A 16390-nucleotide genomic window follows, 5' to 3' on the forward strand; every position below is an offset into this window, starting at 1 on the left:
CCCATTGCTGGTATACTGCATTCTGGCAGATTTAGCAAACCGGTAGTAGGGAAAGTAGCATGCAAAACAAAACACATAGAATGAACTCAATTTATAAAAATATGGGTCCACATGAGTGCGACATAAAAGAAACAGAAAGAAAAATCCCCATGTGGTATACATTTTCTCTGAGGGGTGGGATGCAGGGTGATTTTAATTTTTTTTTTTTTGATTGTTCGAATATTAAATAATGAATGTGGATTTGTTTTAAAATCACAAATTGTTATTTAGAATCTTTTTTATACAAGGGGTTTTCGAAAACCATAAAAGGATAAGTTACAAGTATTCAAGCTGAGGCTAAAGGGCCATCATTCAGGATTGGACAGAAATGCAATGGGAGGATTCCTGCACCGGGAAAGAGCTCCCATCAGATGTTCACCAAGGCCACTTCCGATCTAGCCGCCATCCAGGCCTTCACAGTCAAGTCACAAACATGCAGCTCAGGAAACCTTGCATCCCCATTTGTGTCCCAAGACTGGTCTCAAACCAAAAATAAGAGATACGTAGAGAGCAGGAAAGGGACATCTGCCCTTCCCCCAAGCCCTTGCAACTTAAAGTTAATTCTACAAATGCCCCATCTCTCCAGATGCCCCAGGAAACAGCGCATCCTTTACTGTGGGTATCCTGACTCCGCTCTCTCATAAGGCAGTGTGGAGGGAGCAGATGCCTCAACTGACCTGCCAATATGAAACTGGTTCCAGGGAAACCCAGTGTTCTTCCTTAAATCATTTTTATTCTATAGAAGATGACACTGAATTACTAGTTTAAGATTTTTCTTTAATTCAGTAACATATGCCTTCTTTGGAAGCAAAGCTAATAGCCTGCACTTCCCTCTGGAACTGGAGGGGGAATAAAACGAGTGGTTACTTCTAGAAAGTAGTTAATGTGCAAATATATTTTTCCCACAATAAAATTTCCCAAAACACACACATACATGCACACTCACACAAGTGTGCACACAAACACAAGTGCACACACACTTTCTTTGAAATGGGCCAACCCAATACTATAAAGCAGTGGACAGAGGGGAGCCATAGAGAGGCGAGGTAGAGCCAGCTGGTTTCAAAACAAAGCTCAGGTGTGTACATTCAGCACAAGACCACAACATAATGTCCCTGACACGCCAAAAGTAAAAACACAGCCAATACACACCTAGGAGTCGCCGTTACGTAGAAATACGGATCTGGACCTCAATCCTGGCTCTGCTATGTGCTTGCTGCATGACCCTAAACAAGTGACATCGGCCTCTCTGAGCCTTAGTTTCCTCATCCGCAAAACGGAAATGACACTACATGCCATCAAAAATTCAACAAGGTCAGGTGGAAAGCACCTAACACATAGCCCAGCCCAGCACATAGTTAGGAGATGCTTATAAAGTAAGAATTTCCTTTGCTTCTGCCGCCTCCACTTCCATATTACCCCACACACACCCCAACATATTCAACTTATGTTTTATGGCATTTCCCAAATTGATGCAGCCCCTCGCACGGGTTCATTATAACCTGACTCACTTGGCAGAATTGTGAACGAAGGGTGAAGGGTGGGGAGGGAGTGAAGGGGCAGGGAGGTTATAAAATACACAAGGTAGTTAGTTACGGAGCCGCCTCTGCACCTTAGTTGCTTCCGTATACAACAGGGATAGAAACAAGTACCTGGCCATTACTGTAATGATGAAATGAGATAAACTATGTAAAACATTTAGTTCCATGCCAGCATCTGGTAAGCATTTAACAAGCAGTAACTACTGCTATTAATAATAATTATTGCTCTTTTTAATATTGTCCAAGCAGTATACTGGTGAGTGTGCCATCCAGCCAATGTGATTGACCCCAGTTAAAACCCACCATTGCTCAAATCCCACCATCTTTCACTGCCCCATTTAGTCCCTCTCCTTCACGAGCTTGTTCCTGGCCACTAGCCCCCAGGCTCCACTCCTAAACTTGGATTGTGAAAACCACCAGTGATGGCAACTAATGTCTATGAAAGCTGATGGGGACCAAAGCTAGCTCTGTGCCAGCAACCCACTAACCTGCCCTGCAGGACCGGCTGGGTCTCCTCTCTCCACCTGCCTTTCCTGTTTTCTTTAACTGCTCTTTGAGGAGCTGACACCACATCCTGGGCCTCTTTAGCTCACTGCTGGGCACTTACTAAGGCCCCGGACAAACAACCTGCTGATGAAGCAGTGCCGTGATAGGGAGTACACTGTATGACAGCTCATGTTTTTGTCACACTTACAACGAGCTCAGCACCTTGCCAGGACTTTCAATATCCCCAGAAACTCTATAGCATCAATGCCATTTTTACCCACTTTTCCCAGATGAGAGGAAAGATTAAATATTTTAGCTGAAGTCATATAACCCAGGAGTGGGGAAGCTAGAATTGGAGCCAGCAGTGCACCTCCGGAGCTGGAATACAAAGCCACTTTGGCCAGGGGTCCAAGGACCCAGCAAGGTCACTGGAAGCCTGCCCCAGCCCTCTCCAAGGCTCTGCTCTAGGATTAGAGCCAAAAGGAGTTTTTTGACAGCTGTCCCTTCTCACACCCCCTCTAAAGGAAACATTCTGCTGGGATGTGGCCTGTTGACGTCTGTACCTTCTACAATGCAGGTGAGCTTTCCCTCTGGTCCTCCCTTCTCCCTGCAGCTACCACAACCTTCTCCTCCCCATTGCACTGCATCGCCCCTTCCCTGTTGCCCATCAACTTGGCCTTACTCCTCTCACTGTTCCTTGGTCATCCTCAGGGTCTCAGCTCTCTTCAACCCAGGAGCTGCCTGAAGCCAAGGGCCCTCGACAAAGCAGATACGTGCTAAAGCTGTCTTTTCCCTGAGATCACTCACCTGACCTTGGCCTCCGAAGAGGCTCAGCTGCTAGAACTGGCTGCACCATGAACAAAGAAATTGCTCTCCCACATCTCCACACCAGACCTCATGTCCAAGCAATGCACAAGAAGCCCCAAATGCTATGCGTTCTTCCCCAAGCTCATTCCTCCCTAAAGATTTTGGTAAGCCCAATTTTCTTGGTAAAACAACACCGCACAGGGAAAAATTATTCTAAATGGTTTCTTTCTTCTAAGCCCTTTCATCAGCCAAATCCTCCTCCCTAAGCTCTTTTGTTTTCAATCAGATGTGATATTTGCAAAATGTAGATCAGATAACAAGGATATGTGTATCTGATCCTGAATGTGCTTGCGGCTGCTGCAGATAATCACATTTCTTGAAATGCAGAATCGGGGGTTAATTATGCAAAGGGCAGACTGGCTTTGTGTAGTCTATTGTTTGTAAGCCTGTCCCTTGCTTTAGTTACCCATGATATTCAGAAAAGCAGCCTAATGTAGAGCGCAGCTGGGTGCGCACGGTGAAGGGCGCTTGGGGAACGCTGCCCCTGTGCTGTGCATATGCAATCAGGGAACTTACCAGTCCCTGCATATGCTCCTCATTCGCCGTGCATTTGTGGCTGGCAGCGTTTCCAATCACAGCAGCCATTCAGAGAATAATCAAGATCACAGATCGGTGACAAACAAAGGCCCCACCATGTTCGGGGACTGACAGGTCTCCCCGGTCAGGCACACTCTTGCCAACAAACCAGCTTTTGCCCCGAGTCACAATACAGATCTGCCAGGGTACACTAAAAGATTTTTACACTCACCGTTCACTTGCATCTTAAAGAAAAACAATACCCTACAGCTCAAAAACAGGCCTAACGGAATAAACAAAGAGGTGTGCACAGACTCGTGTGTGAGAATAAAAGCACGAGAGCTTCAAACAGCAAAAGCTAGAACAACCAGATTTCCTAATAGGAGAGTGTCAAATAAATTATGGTATAACCAACAGCAGAACTTCATGAGAGCACTAAGAATAGGTTAGACAATATAGGCAGGAGATTAAAAAATGCCCTTGGTTTTGTGTTAAGTGAAAGAAGCAGGCTCAAGAACAGTGTGTACAGAAAAATCCTTTGATTTATATCTAGCTGTATGTGTATGTGTATAAGTAAAGCATATGGTTATGTATGTTTTTTATTTGCATAGAATACACTCTGAAAGCACTTACTGTTTATTGTGGTTATTTTCTATTGGGAGGGAAATGAGGGTAAGTATGAATGAGAGAAGACTTTCATTTTAAAATTTATATTGAATTGTTTTGTCCTACCAATATGCACCACAATTATAATCAGTGAAATGAATGAAAATATTTTCATGTTTAAAGAAACAACACAGGGCCTCACAGATTCAGGAGGATGGCAGAATTCCCTTGATAAGCCATCTGAGCTCTCTGGCATTAATTATATAATCAAAATCACTTCCCCTCCTGGCTTAATAACTCTCCAATGGCTTCCCACTGCTCCTATAAAGAAAACGTCTTCCCGAGGCTCACAAGGCCCTGGCTGCCTCCCCAATTTCCTCTCCCCTTTGCCCTCATTAACTGCGGTCCAGACGTAAGAACCTATTTCTCTGACCCTCAAAACACCAAGAGGGTTCCAACCCTAGGGCATCTTTAGGCCCCAATCCCTCTAGCCAGGGACCCCTTTCCTCCAGGTTCCTTCCTGCTCTGTAAAGTCACCTCCACACAGGGACCTTTCTTGGCCCCCAGCTTCAGGGCAGCCGGCTGCACACTCTCTGTGCCATCACCCTGGGTGATTGTCTTCATAGTTCCTACTAGTCTCTGAAATTACTTTATTGTCCGCCCCCTATATTTAGGCCCATGAGAGCAGGGAGCTCGTCTTATTTCTGCATAGATCTCTGGTGCCTGCAAAAGTACCTGGCACCTAAAGAGCACTCAACAACCCATTGCTGGATGAAAGAATATATATCAGAGTCAGTTGTTTAAAAGAATGCTTCTCTTAAAAGGAACTTTGTTGTTAAAACTTGACTTTTTACAAAATAGGTATCTCAATTTTTTACCTTCCTACCCCTGAAACAAAATGCATGCAAAACTGCAAGAACACCTATCAACCAAGAACCTGGAATGACTAGATAATTGTTCATCTTTCCAAAAATACAGATTACCTAGAAAATCAAAACTGGAGTTGAGATACACTAATATTCCATTGAAGTCAGAAGTCCCTTGAGAGTTATTTAGCCATTAATCCTTACTATGCTCAGATGAAACAGTAATGACAGACTCTGTTATTGCTTTTCCTGAGTTGCCAATCCAGACAGTAAAATGTGATCTTGGGGAAAAGCAGATGTTTAGCCAGATTGGTCTTACCAGAAGACAGTAAAATATCTTGCTCAAAAGAGAGGTGAAGGGGGCGTGGTATGGAGAAACAGGGGACATCTGTTCTCTCAGACCCTCACTCTACTGCTATTTTTGAGGAGTGCTCAATTTCAGACTCCAACACACATGCCTGCCTGTTTTAGAAGAATTAAACAAGGAATAACCTGGTTTTCCAAGATCTCAGCCTCAGACACCTTAGGAGGGAGGAGAATTTGAACTTTGATTTAAAGAGCAAGTAAGGTCCATGTACTACCTGTTTTTTAGGTAACTTCTATACCACTGACATATTGCATACACATCTTTTCTGCATAAAAGCACAAGTAGATAGAGCATAAGATTTTCTTGGCTGAAAACGCCAAGGAACAAATTTTGGTGAGTGTTAACATCCATGCTAAATGACCCCTTTATGGCAACAAACACCAAAGCAAATAGAGAAACAGCGACCCTGCCTGTTCCGTTGCCCGGGGAAAGCCATGGAAAGGGAAGGTGTCTAACCCTCCATCTGAAGCTTGGCGCAGCTTCTTGCCGATGCATGTGATTCTCAAATATAAGCTGCCAGAGGGGGACATCTGGCACAATTGTGAGACATCGCTGCGGGAATTAGCTGCTTTTGGGGTGGCTCACACCGGATCTCTCCATGCTCCTAGTTACAACTGTCATCAGCAAACCATGGATCACCAGGCATCTCACCTGAGCAGCATAGAGCACTAGCTAGAAAAAAACCGACTCCAGGCTTTGGAATCTGGTGTGGCTGAGCTTAAATCTTTGCCCCACCAGCCTACCTCCCAGCTCTACAACTCAGGGCAGGTCACTGTTCTCTCCACCTCTCTTTCCTCTAAAATTAACTCAGAAGATTGTTCTGAGGATTAAATGTGACAAAGCATAGAAAGCACTTAGCACAATGACAAAAGCATAGAAAATAATTAAGACTGTCCTCAGAGTTCACTGTTTAGATCAAGACCTTTCTGATCAGAACGAGAACTATCTGGAATCCCTTGGCTCCCAGGCCACAGTTCCCTGCCAGACTGTAAAATCCACAGCTCTAGTTCTAGGACCCATAGAAACTCAGAAAGTATGGAATAAAAAACGGATAGGTAGCTTCAATTGTTATCAGATTGATAGCACTTTAATTACTAAAGAAAAGGCCCATCCAACAGGAAGGGTGTTGGTCATCTAGGGAAATACAAAAAAGGTGTTTGGAAAGGGATCTATGAGTGGCTCCCGCCAAACACTGCTGCCCAAAGGAGAAGGCAGCTCAGCCAGTGTCCTCTGGTCTCATTGGCCACCCCTTCCAGACTTAAACAGCATCTCTGACATACAGCCAAAGCATAAAAACCCTCAAGTATGAATCAAAACCACAATGAGATACCACTTCATACCCACTGGGGTGGCTAGAATCGAAAACACAGATAACAACAAGTGTTAACGAGGATGTGGAGAGATCGGAGCCCCCGTGCATTGCTGGTGGAAGTGCAAGATGATGCAGCCACTTTGGCAAACAGTCTGGCACTTCCTCAAAATGGTAAACACAGAGTTATCATATGACCCAACAACTCCACTTCCTGGGGATAACCCAAGAGAAATGAAAACATATGTCCACACAAAAACATGTCCATGAATGTCCATAGCAGCATTATTCATAATAGTCAAAAAGTGGAAACAACCCAAATGTCCATTAACTGATGAGTGGATAAATTAAATGTAGCATATCCATACCATGGAATATTATATAGCAATAAAAAGAAGTCTATTGCTGATATATGCTATAACATGGATGAACTGTGAAAGCATTATACTAAACGAAAGAATCCAATCATAAAGGATCACATATTATATGATTCCACTTATATGAAATGTGCAGAATGGACAGATCTATAGGGATAGAAAGCAGGCCAGTGGTTGCCTAGGGCTGGGGGAGAAAGGATGGGGGATCTAGGGGGCAAGCGCTAAAAGACACAGGTTTCCTTTTTGAGGTAATGAAAATGTTCTAAAACTGATGTGGTGATGGATACACAACTCTGTAAGTATACTAAAAGCCTTTGAATGTACACTTTAAGTTGCATGGTATGTGAATTATATCTCAATAAAGCTTTTTGTTTTTTTAAATACCTTTCTCTGGTAATAATAGAGTGGTATATGGGAATCCTGTATTTTATGCATGATTGTTCTGTAAACCCACGACTTTCTAATAAAGAAAAGAAAAATACCTGTCTCTATTTTGCCTGGAAAGTGTAGTTTAAAACAGTCATCATTTATTGAGTTCTTACTATACATCAAGCACCGTGCCAAACAAATCATCGCTAATTTCTCATTTGCTTCTTCTTACATCAATTCTGTGAGGTAAGTAGAAACTATCAAAAAGAAAAAAAAAAAAGACCCTCAAGTATTTCTTTGGATGCCTCCTATTTAATGATATGAATAAGCAGTATCAAGATACATGGAGATGCTGATAAACTCATGCTGACCAAAAGCTCAAAGGGTATGACTTCTTAGAGAGAGGAAGGAGAGGGAGAGAAAAAATTACCCTAATTCCATCCAATACCCTTTCATGAACCCCCAAAGAAGGCTACATGCAATGTGGTGTTGCTTCATAACAGAACTCATCATCCGAAAAAGCACCCAGCTTTTTGGATTGATGGGAAATACAATAGCACCCAACAGGGTAATTACAAGTAGGCAATGTCAACATAGAGGAGAAGAGGGCTTTATAATTTTATTCCCAGGCTGGCTTGCTTTTTTTTTAAATTCTCCAAAAGGGAAAAAAAGATTCCTTGATATGATTACAAAAAAAAAAAAAAAAAAAAAAAAAGCTACGTACGTACCTTGTAAAAAATTTTTCAGAAAATTTAAGAAGTATAAATAAAGTAACATCAGCTATAACTAACATCAACATTTTGGTGCTGATTAGTAGTTAGGGCTGAGTATTATACAAAGTCGAACTGAATTTAAAACATTCAACAGCTAATACATAGGGCAAAAACTGGAGGCTGAAATGAGAAGAAATATGCCCTAAAAACTGACCCTAAAACTTCACAGACACCTACAGAGAAAACAAGCCCACAGTTTTCCTCCGAGAAGGAGAGGAGACTGCCAAAATGCTCCACTGGCAAATTGGTCACAAAAGAGAAAAGAATCTCATTCTCAACTGTCTTCCTGAAATCTCGCCACTTCCAGGAGGGCTCCTAAACTAAGTCTGTCCACCTTGAAGCACAGGCAGCTCCATTCTGCAGCAGCAGAGTCAGAGACGGAGAGATGATAAACACTGACTCCCAGGCTCAGGTGACAATCCTCAGGGCGAAACAGAGGAATGTTCCACAGTGCTGGGTCCTGGTGTACTCAGGGATAAAACGCTCCCCATTTGGCAAATCCCCTCTCCTAGAAGCAGATGCCAGGAATCAGGCCACAGCTGTAGACAAAGGCGGAGTCCTGTTCTTGATGGCCAAGGCACAGAAGTCAGCCCAAAGACCCAGCAGGCACTACGCAGCTGCCAGCTTGGCATGAAACCCAAAACCAAAGTTTCAAAGAGCTTGCTGCAGCTAAGACAAACAGTCCTCATTTACATGCCTTTGGGGACATCAGAGAGCTGCACTGCCCCTCGTGGAAGCCAGGGGCTGTAGGATCCAGGGCAAGAAAAGCAGCTTCTGGGAACATCAATCTGGCCCTGAGACTGCCCTGCAGTGGCCCACGAATTTGTCCATGTCTGGCCAACTGCCCAACATTTCTCCACCTTGTAGAATTAAAGCCAAAGCCAAGGACTGCACTTCAGATCAGATAATTTTACAATTCCTAATTTTCCTGGACCCACAACTGCTTACTCTCTCCCTCCCATTAATTTTGACTGCAGTTAATTGCTAGGAAGGGACATTTCCATGAGGAAGGAGGCGGGGCTGGACGGATAAACGTCTCAAACCAGGACATGCAAATGATTATTTGAAAAGGTAGCGTTGGCAGAGCGGTTACGAGCAAATTTCAGAGCGGGCAAAACCTAGGTTCAAATCCCAGTTTTACCCACTACTAACCATGAGTCGTCAGGACCAACATTCACTTTCTCTACCAGGTGGTAAGTAATACCTCTACCTAATACAGAGCGCTGTGTGGTAGTTGGTACCAAACAGGCATTCAGTTAATGGTTATATTATCATCTTTATAAGGGTTAGCAGAGATTTGTATAAAATAAACTGGAGTTTCATAGTTTAATTCCTCATTCAGCAACTCTTTATCGAGTGCTTACTAAGTGCCCACCACCATCCTAGGGATTGAGAATAAAAAGCATAACACATTTAAGGAATACACTTGCCTTCTTGAACTCAAAGTCTTATGAGAGAAGTGATCAATAAACAAATACACCAATGCCAAATTAAATACAGGTCATTAGATCTGTGAAAGAAACAATACATGCTGCTATATGTTTAAGGTACATTATTAAGTCATATTTTCCTAACCCTAATCACCTCAATCCTAGTAGCCAGAGTCTGGGAACTGTCCCAAAAATGGAAATAAAAGCTTTCTTATTCCCATCTGAAAATCTGGAAGCCCATTTCCCAAAAGAAATACAAATGCCAAAAAATGCATACTGAGAATACATTTAACTATACTGGTAACTAAAAAAACACTGCACATTACCATGGAGAATCCAATTTTTCACCTGGACAACTACCAAAGATCAGAAAGAATCAGAGCACTTAGTGCTGGCAAAGGTGAGTAAATAGGCACTCTCATCCCCGCCAGTGGGAAGATAAGTTAGTATAATCTATAATCCTTTTGTGGCACAGTTGAGCATTGGGCACCAAAATTACAAATTTGCCTATTCTTTGACCCAGACTTCTACTTCTAGCAATTTATCTAAAGAAATAAGAGGACACACACTAAAATACAAGTGTTTATGGACAGTTATTTCAGGGTCGTTTCTAACACCAAGATATTGGAAACAACCCACATCTTTAGTAAACTGCTTAAACAAAATACACTAAATCCATACACATCTTTAAAAAAATAAGATACTTCGATTTATCCCAAAATGGAAAGATGTGCAAAATATAAGTGGAGAAAAAGAAGTTTGCAAAAGAGTATATCTAGTCTATCTATATTTAAGCACTTTTTAAAAAAGTGTGTGTATGTAACTGTATGAATGTGTACACACATATATAACATGCACTGAAATGTTAACTGGGGTTATCCCTTGGAGGCCTTACAACAAGTGGGTTTTACAGTGTTCCTTATACCTCTATGAATTCCCTAAATTTTTTTTACAATAATCATATTACCTTGTCTAGTCCCACACAAATCAAGTTTCTTTGGGGGCAGGAGAAGATGAAATCAAGGAATCAAGGAATATTCTTTTATCACCTCACTGCACAACTAACCCATGTCCCTGGATCAAGAGCAACTTTCTCAATATGCCAAATGTTTGGTTGGTTGTTGTTTTTCTTTGCAAATTCCTTTATTCCAAACTCTTGAAAAGCAAAACAAAACAATAGGGTGAACAATTTCAAATTATCTCAGTATGACCAAGTCTAACAAAAAACATTTTCAAAATTCTAGGGGTAGAAAATAAAGTGCTCTAACATTTTTTTTTTTTTTGAACATATATTGGTGTTACATTCAATACCGCATTTCGTCTTTACCACTTTGCCATTTGGTAGCTGTCATGACCTCCCTTTCACAGAGGAGAAAACAAGTTTTAAAACAGTAATAAATCCTGAAAGTCATAGTGCAGGTGGCAGAGCACAGCTCTGATGGTGGTTCTTCTCGTGGGGCAAGCCTACAGCCTTCCACTACGGTGTCCTGCCCACAGCGCCACAACCTGCCTGTGTCTTGTCTGGGTCAGCAATGGGTTTCAAGTGCCCTTTTCATGACAGAGGAAGGTGGCTGGCTTCCTTTCGTCTTCAGGCAAGATCAAATTCAAGTTTTCCAAGGCAGATGAGCCCATGTCCTGCTATAAGAGCGTCACCTTCTGCCTTGGATCTCATTGGTCATTGAGGGACTCTCTGAAGTCATTTGTTCTTCTAGCTCAGGTTCTATTCTTGAGTTTCAACACATTCAAGAGCTTTGTAAAGTAAAGAGCACTAGACAAATGCAGAGTAAATGGGATTTGCTTTCCCAGAGGCTCTGATTTCCGGCCAGACTGAATACCCCATGAGAAGAGAGGGGAGATGCAGTATTATTTTAATACATTCTGGACATAACTCATTGCCTTCACAGTCCGCTTAGGTCATACCCTCAAAGCAAATCACCAATCCATCAGTTCTTGACTGAATCAGTTACTTTTCTGTTTCAATTTCTGAAGCTATTTCCAAAAGCAGTGAAAGGGCTGCTGAAGCCAGTAATCAAAAGGCTATCAAGCCATCCTGTCAACTGGTAGTTTTCAGGCCAAGCCATGTGGCTCAGCAAGTTGGGAAAGAAAGCCGAGCAAGCTCCCTGGGTGAGAACCTGTGTGCCCCATTTATTTCACAGGAGAAGACACACAAAGGATGCATGCCTCTCTAAGAATATCCACCCTGGAGCTCTCAAATTCCCTTTCCAATATGCTGCTGAGCTTAATATCATTTGGAGGTAACATTTGGAACAGGAGTACAACCTCCTGCGCTATGTGTTTGCCTCGGTGTTGCAGAATTGGAAGCCTGCAAAGGTGAGCATCGCCTCCCATCTGCCGCCACTCTTCTCTCGCAAAGAGCTGATGGATGGCCCAGAGAGACAGCTGGGACTGGGGAGTCACCGTGTGACCAGGCCTGTGCTGCTGTCATATGTGAACTGTCAGATGCTTCCAACGAGAGCCAAGCTGTACCTTCCGTGGCAAGCATCCCGTGGTCTCCTCAGCTGACAGCAGTAGGAGGCTGCACCTCCTGCAGCCTCACACAGCCTCAGTGGGCACATAAAACTGAGAGCGGCTAAGGCAGGCGTGAAATTCCCCGTGTCATCTGGCCTTGGCCAGTTCCTCCTATGCTGCTTTCTCCCCACGACCTCCATCTCCAGCACCTCCGCCCCTCCCTCAATCCCTTTCTCTCATTTCCACATCCCCTGGCCATTGGTGTGTTAACAACTTTGTTTTTTTAAAAATAGATGATAAAACACGGAACTATTTAAAGCTGTGCTGTCCATTACAGCAGCCACGGGCCACAGGAGACTATTAAAATTATTTAAACGACTTGAAATCAAATAACATTTAAAAGCCCATTTCTCAGTCGCTCCAGCCACCTCTCAAGCTCCCAGTGGCCATATGTGGCTAGTGGCTGCCACACTGGGCGGCGCAGATGTTGGGCATGGTCCTTGACACAGAGGGTTCCATTGGACAGCTCTGGTCTAAAGGGCGTAAAGAAACCATGCCCCCTCCCAGAGGCGATCCTGCTGCCAGTCTCCTTTGTTTCCTTGCAGAGATCTTTTATATGCCTTAACAAGTGCATATGTATGTGAATCTCCTTTGTTAAAATAAATGAGAAAATAGCACAAACTCTGTTTTGCTCTGTGCCTTCTTCAGTTGACGTGCCTTGGAGATCTTGACGTACGCATACAAATAGCGTTTCATTCTTCTGAGCGGCTGCAGAGCAATCCGTGGTGGCCAGGCCAGCCAGAACCACCCAGCCCCTCATCCACTCTCCTCTGTACACTCCCTGCATGGCACTACCCCTCTTCCCTCCCAAACACTTGCACCACACTCCCTGTTCTCCACATCCTCAAACTCTTCTCTGGCTGCTCCTTTCACCTTCTTACCCTAACAAAAGCCTGGATGTTCCCTGAGGAAGCTGCTTTCCCTCCCCTTGTGGTAGAGGCAGTTTTCTCTCTCATCCCACATTCTTGAGGCTGCCTTGCCCTTGTGGCCACTTCCAACCCAGTTCTCCAGCTCCCTCCCTCAACACTCCCAGATGCCTACAGTCTAAACCAGCTACTCTGCCTCCCTGTTGCCGTGAACCCCCAACCTCCTGGCCCCCATCCTTCATTTACTGAGGATGACCACATGTGGTCCACTGCCTTCAGGGCCTCCCCCAATTCTGCACACATTCCTGACACCGCCGTCCCAGATGGAGCAGCCAACACCTCACCTCATCATGTCCTTGACCTTATGTCCCCACCCTACCTCAGCCATCCACTCCCACCAAAAAGCTACACCAGGAAATGAGCCACCTGTGAAATCCAGATTGTGAGCACCCCACTGTCAGATTAGTTCCTGCACACAGACAACTGTTGACCTAATCAAGACTTCTAATCGTCAACCCTGCCACTGTCCTCCCAGCCCTCCTTGCCCAGTTTGGAGACCCTGGTCTATTCTTAGCCTCCCTCCCTTGCAGACAAACTTGACTCCCTTGCCCCTCCTTCTATTATACTCACCTGCTGAAAACCCCAACCATGAGTAAGCCTCATGGTCTGCCTTCTTCACACCTATATTCTGTACCATGGGAAGGGGACTAATACAATTTGGAGCTTTTTAAAAATAACTCTTAGGGATATACTGTGTGGTGGTGCTGATGGCGCAGTTTCTCTTCCTCTAAGCATCAAGCATTCCATGGTACCCAAGTTAGGACAAACATCAGGGTGGCAGGGCTACGGAATTTTTCTATTCTTTTCGAACTGGCAATTCCAAGCTCAAGATTCATTAAGATGTTTGTGTCTATTTTCATTTCCTAGGCTGCACAAAGCAGATACCATGAAACGGGTTGGCTTAAACAATGGGAATTTATTAGCTTACAGTTTGGGGCCAAGAAGATATGCAAATCAAGGCATCATCAAGGCGATGCTTTCTTCCTGCAGCTGCTGGTGATCCCTGGCTCCTCTGCCACACGGCAAGGCACATGGCGGCATCTGCTGGTCTCTCCCTTCTCTTCCAGGTTTCAATGATTTCAGCTTCTTGCTTCTGTGGCTATCTCTCTGTGTTCATTCCGTTTATAAAGGACTCCAGTAATAGGATTAAGACCCTTCCTGATTGAGGTAGGTCACACCTTAACTGGAATAACCTCATCAAGAGTTCTTACTTACAATGGGTTCACACCCACAGGAACAGACTCGATTTAAGAATATGTTTTTCTGGGGTGCATACAGCTTCAAACCACCACAATGTCCAATTCAGAAGTATAAGGGGAATTAACCAGGGCCAGTTGGATATTTTCACATTCCCTCTAAGACTGCATTCACTTCCCTTTAGCTTGACTAAACTTTAAAAAGGCTTCTCCCTGACTCCAGGCCTCTGACTTCCCTCTCACCCCAGCCCTTACACTCTCCATGCACCCAAGAGGCTCCTAACTAGGTGTCTTTGTCTCTTTCTTCCTCCTCCCTCCTACCCCTCACAGATTCCAGAGGACATAATTACTACAAAGGAAAACATTCTGAACCAAGCAGTCCTAATGTAGCCTCAGTAAACCACTCACCCATCCCAGTGATCAACCCCATTACCTTCTCCCTTGACAAGCTGGCTGTCCTTTGTTTTGACAGAGTTGAGTTCTACTCTTTCTCCCTTGCTATAGCTACCCCTGAAAAAAGTCATCCTTGCTTGTTTAACATTGTCTGGTGCAATTTTTTCTTTGACACTGCTAATATCTATTCTCCGGGCACTCACTGAAAATCAATGAGTTTTCTAACTATAACCCTCATAACTCATTCATGCTCATTAGTATGCAAATATTAACCACTCAGCTGGCAGTGATTTCATGAATTTTTAACTGACATGGGGTGAGCCAGAGATTAAAACTTTAAACTATAGCCACTTTTACAGAGAATCATGAACATCATTTTAACCCATAGAGGAAGAATCTTCAAATGAATTCATTGTCATCATCATATGACTGATCACCTGGGAATTACCTGAGCAACTCCTTGGTGAGTGTTTGCCTTTTGGGTAAAAATACAGATACACGTTTTTGAAATGGTACCTGTTTGGGGATCATTAAAGGTTTCATGTCGCCAATCCTGAACTTGGCAAAACTCCAGGCCACCTGGAGAACATTTGCAGAGACCCCAGTACTATAGAAAGGTGATGCTACTTTGCACCCAGGATGACTACTTAAGAAACTCACTTCAGAAGAAAGGAAACACAAGAGAAAAGCAAATTCTAAGAGAGAAACTGGGAAAAGGTGAACTCAATTTCTTCTGGACCTGCAAATCAAAATTTCTAAGAGGACTTTCAAATTGTGGCTTAATAACTCTAAAATAAGAAAGAAAAAGCTCAGGGAAAAAATTTCTTTGTTGAAGGTACTGACCAATAGAAATACAATATGAGCCACATATGTAATTATAAACTTCTAAAAGCCACAATAAAAAGGTAGAAAGAAACAAGCAAAATAAAATTTAATATAGTTTCTTTAACCCAATGTATCCAGAATATGCTCACCACCAGGTAATCAATATTTTAAAAATTATCAATAAGATATTTACATTCTTTCTAAGTCTCTGGAATCTGGTGTATATTTTGTACTTATAGTACATCTCAATTGGAAACAGCCACCTATCAAGTGTTAAATTAGCCACTAGTGGCCCCCTATTGAACAGTGCAACTACAGAACCAATGATTACGTATTTTTCTTACAGCACAGGGACTAGCTCTTGAAACGTGGGAATATCTCCACATTGCACTCATTATATTTCTCAAATACCAGCCATCAACAGACTGGGTGGCTGCATTAGTTGCTCTTTCAGCTAGACCATTGTTAACTCAACTTTGTTCCTTATGGTGCCATCACTTAAATTTTTACACACTCAGGGTACTACTATAGTTTTCTTAAGTTTTTTTTCAACCATAAATTGGCTGACTTAAAAAAACTGATCTTATCCTAAACCATATCAGTTATGATAATGTGGGTTTAATTATATCCATTAAAAGAAAAAGAGCTGCTATATATTAAAACAAATATTTAACATTTAGAAGAAGTTTTTGTGCACTATCTAAAGCCAACGCTGAACTAAACTACAATTTGCCATCCCAAGCAAATCAGCTATGCCGTCATTTCTCAAAAAGCTTTCCATTTGGCACATTCAACCTCAGATACGTTACTATCTGAATACCCTGGCACCAAAGAGATTTTCAAGCCTTTGTATGTCTGAGTATGATTTAACATCACCATCAAGATGACTGTCTGGATACCACCACAAAGCACAGCAAGGTGGTATTTACTAATTTGTATTCAACCATCAATAAACTGCATGTGTGGGACAAAACT

At 43.0% G+C, this 16390-nt stretch overlaps 1 protein-coding gene across 2 annotated transcripts in view; it reads right to left on the reverse strand.

The window, feature by feature from the left end:
• Nucleotides 1–16390, reverse strand: part of TMEM163 (transmembrane protein 163) — a 308243-nt gene that overhangs the window by 88535 nt on the left and 203318 nt on the right. The window lies entirely within an intron of this gene.

Source organism: Choloepus didactylus, chromosome 9 (assembly GCF_015220235.1).
Source record: "Choloepus didactylus isolate mChoDid1 chromosome 9, mChoDid1.pri, whole genome shotgun sequence".
Taxonomy (NCBI): Eukaryota; Metazoa; Chordata; class Mammalia; order Pilosa; family Megalonychidae; genus Choloepus; species Choloepus didactylus.